The following is a 4,146-nucleotide window of genomic DNA, read 5'->3' on the forward strand; positions in this document are numbered from 1 at the left end:
CAAACTAGAAAAGACAATCCTGAAATTCATAGGGAGTCAAAAAAGAGCTTGCATACCCAAAGCAAGACTAAGCAAAATGAACAAATCTGGAGGCACCACATTACCTGACTGTGAGACCATAGTCACCAAAACAGCATGGTAGTGTCATATTTCACTATTAATTACAGAAATTAAAACAACACATATTTCTTCCTCTCTGTGCAATAAATAATTTTGCAGAATATTTATTCCTATGTCCATTTGGGGTCTTTGTTAATTTAACAAATTTTTAACATTAATAAGTTATTTGTAATCATTTTATATAATCATTTATCCAATTAATGTATTTTGTATCAATATCTATTTTATTCTTGTTCATGTGGCCTCCTTCTTATTGCATTCTTGCATTTTTGATTTTGAGATGTTTATTTTTGGCTGGAGACTAGTAATTGCTTTAAGAATTTATGCAATTCATGGGTTTTTCATTGCATATTTAAGAAGATTTTCTTCTGATTTTACATGCTTGATAATAAGTTGGGTAGAAATAGCATTTTATGTTACAATATGGATGAAAAAAGTCTGAGAGCCTGAAATACTATACGACTGTTAAAAGAATGACATGAATCTACATAGTCTAATATATGAAGCAAACTAATAACATATATTTGTAAATTTATTTTTAAAAGACATTAAATAGTCCATACAAAATAATAGCTTCTGAGATCATTTTAAACTGTTTAGAACAGTGCTTGGTGCATAGTAAATGCTATGTTACTATTTATTAAATTAGGAATTCTATCTAATCATCTTATACAGAGGTATGTACAATTTTTAATGAGGGATACACACCTATCTATTGGTTATTGGTAACATTCACGTCAGGGATAAGGGGACCAGGTAGTCATGTAGGAAATTAGCTTTCATTTTATCCCTTAATGAATACTGTAATGTTTTTTTTTTTTCTTGAGACGAAGTTTTGCTCTTGTCCCCCAGGCTGGAGTACAAGGGCATGATCTTGGCTCACTGCAACCTCTAGCTCCCAGGTTCAAACAATTCTCCTATCTCAGCCTCCCAAGTAGACGGGATTACAGGCACCCACTACCACACCTGGCTAATTTTTGTACCTTTAGTAGAGATGGGGTTTCACCATGTCGGCCAGGCTGGTCTCGAACTCCTGACCTCAGGTGATCCGCCTGCCTTGGCCTCCCAAAGTGCTGGGATTACAGGCGTGAGCCACAGCACCCAGCCCTGTAAATTTTTAATATATGTTTATATGACTTACGCTGATAATATTTTAAAGAAGAAATGTAAAAAAAATCAAGCAATTCTGAAATTTTATAGGAAAAAATTGTAGGGCAAGCTATTTTAGTTCTCCCTATATTAATTTAATTTTTTTTTTTTTTTTTTACCTAAACATATTTTTCCAAATTTTGAGTTTTTGCTATTTTCTTAAACTTTTATTTTAGTTTCAGGGAACATGTAAAGGCTTGTTACATAGGTGAACTTTTGTCACGGGGGTTTGTTGTACTGATTATTTCATCTCAGGTGTTAAGCCCAGTACCCAATAATTATCTTTTCTGCTCTTCTCCCTCCACACACCCTCCAGCCTCAAGTAGACCCCAGTGTCTGTTGCTCCATTCTGTGTGTTCATGAGTTCTCATCATTTAGCTCCCACTTATAAGTGAGAATATGTAGTATAAAGATTTCTGTCCCTGCATTAGTTTGCTGAGGATAACGGCTTCCATCATGACTGCATGGTATTCCCTGATGTATATGGACCACATTTTTTTTATCCAGTCTGTCACTGATGGGCATTTGGGTTGATTCCATGTATTTGCTATTGTGAATAATGCTGCAGTGAACATTCACATCCATGTGTCTTTATGGTAGAATGATCTACATCCTGCTGGTTATATCTATATCACCAGTAATGAAATTGCTGGGTCAAATGGTAGTTCTGGTTTTAGCTCTTTGAGGAATTGCTATACTGTTTTCCACAATGGTTGAACTAATTTACACTCCCACCAACAGTGCATAAATATTCCCTTTCTCTGAAACCTCACCAGCATCTGTTATATTTTGACTTTTTAATAGTAGCCATTTGACTGGTATGAAATGGTACCTCACTGTATTTTTGATTTGCATTTCTATAATGATCAGTGACACTGAGCTTTTTTTCCTAGGCTTGTTGGCTGCATATACGTCTTTTGAAAAAGTGTCTGTTCATGTCCTTTGCCCACTTTTTAATGGGTTTTTTTTTCTTATAAATTTGTTTAAGTTACTTATAGAAGCTGGATAGTAGATCTTCGGATATTCTAGTTATTTCTTCTCTATATATTTAAACTTGAGAATCACATGTCTACCTTGATTAATCTCTTTTATGAATTGATACACACTCATGTCTCTAGCAAGGCATTCAGTACTTAGACATTTTTACTTCAAAAATAAGGCTTTTGGTGTGTTATTTCATCATTTGATATTATCTCTTATAGTTTTTCATTCTAAAATCTTTAATTTTTTATTTCCAATATAGATCTCAGGAAGACAGTAAAGCACACAAAAATATATAAGAATGGCATTGATATTAACACCTAGTGCAATGAACATACCTAAGAAGAAAATGTAGAACTACCTATTTATGATATAAACACTGTATTTTCCCTACTGATGAAAGTACATTTTAGCAAAAATAAGATCACATGGAGAATATATGAAAACTGACAAAATTAAAATGACATAATGAGAGTTATGAGGATAGAGTAATAAGGATATTTTGGCCTTGATTTGAGAATGGTTCTGTAGAGAAAAGCCATTTAGAAAATGATGTACAGTGGGTGCTGGGAGAAATAGTCTTTCTAACTCTTATCTCCTTCTGGGGAGCTCAGATTAATGTCACCTCCACCAACTATCTTAGCTTTATCTGTGTGCTTCCATAGTCCATTGTACCTGCTCCATTTATAGCATTTATCATAAGATACTCCAGCTGCCTTCTTTTTTGCTTATTTTTCCTATTAAACTGCAAGATCTTTGAAGATATAGATTATGTCTTTCATACTATTTAGATACAGAATATGTATTTATTGAATGAATTACTTCATAATTAAAAAAAATCATGCTAAATACTATGCTATTGTATATTGGCTCCTGGAACAATAAAAAGACATTGGTGGAAAATTGATGAAATCTGGATAAAATGTGTAGTTAATATTAATGTGTCCTGTTATTCTCTTCATTTCAAGAAAATAATCATTATGTAAGATATTAACAACAGAGAACACTGCATGACAAGCATGCGGGAACTCTGTACTGCCTTTCACGATCTCTGTAAACCAAAAATATTTCAAAATAAAATGTATATTTAAAAAATTATCAAGAAAATTGTTTTCCATTATTATTATTCTGTCAGATGAAATATGTAAAATTCTGTAATCTGAATGATCCTGGGCCTCATTTGCTGTAGGTAGTAATGAAATATATCAGTAATTTTTAATGCCTACATGGTCTTACTATGTAAGACCACTTTACCCCATTGAAACTAGCTGGTTGTCTCAAGATCTGTAAGTGATCACACACAGTCTTGCTTCATGTTGTTCCATTATGGTGTCTTTACAGGTCTGCTGTCCTCACACTTTTGGAAAAAGTTCTCTTCCCTTTACCACTGCCATTGATGCAGCTGCTGTGAGAAGGCTCATTCTTGGAGAGCTCACTGATAACTGGGGCGAACTCCTCACAGAATTGAAGGGAATGTTCCTCTCACTCGTTCTTCTGCAGTGCTCTGTCACCTCACCACTAAAACTCTGCCCTCAGCAGAAACTTTTGGCTTTTCTTCTCCGCCGGGTATCAGATCTGATTCTGTAAGTCTAACCAGTGAACTCCTACTATTCTGTTCTCCTGATTCAATTTGGGATACTCTTGACCTTCCCTCAACCAAAAAATAATAGGCTCCAAGCCTTCACTTTGAGGCTGGGAATGGCCATGGCTTCTGCTTTATATGCTCAGTTGGGCACACTGCTGTGGGTTAACTTACAGATCTGAGGTTAATAGGAAAGCCATGGAGAATGCTAAATTTAGACCTGACTGTGACCTGGCCTTCAGACTGGACTCAGTCCTCTTGGTCATCCTGACTGGGAAAACTAATGACCAGTGGCAACCATGTAATACAGTGTC

This window comes from Rhinopithecus bieti, unplaced genomic scaffold (assembly GCF_001698545.2).
Source record: "Rhinopithecus bieti isolate Rb0 unplaced genomic scaffold, ASM169854v2 scaffold_19143, whole genome shotgun sequence".
NCBI classification, from domain to species: Eukaryota; Metazoa; Chordata; class Mammalia; order Primates; family Cercopithecidae; genus Rhinopithecus; species Rhinopithecus bieti.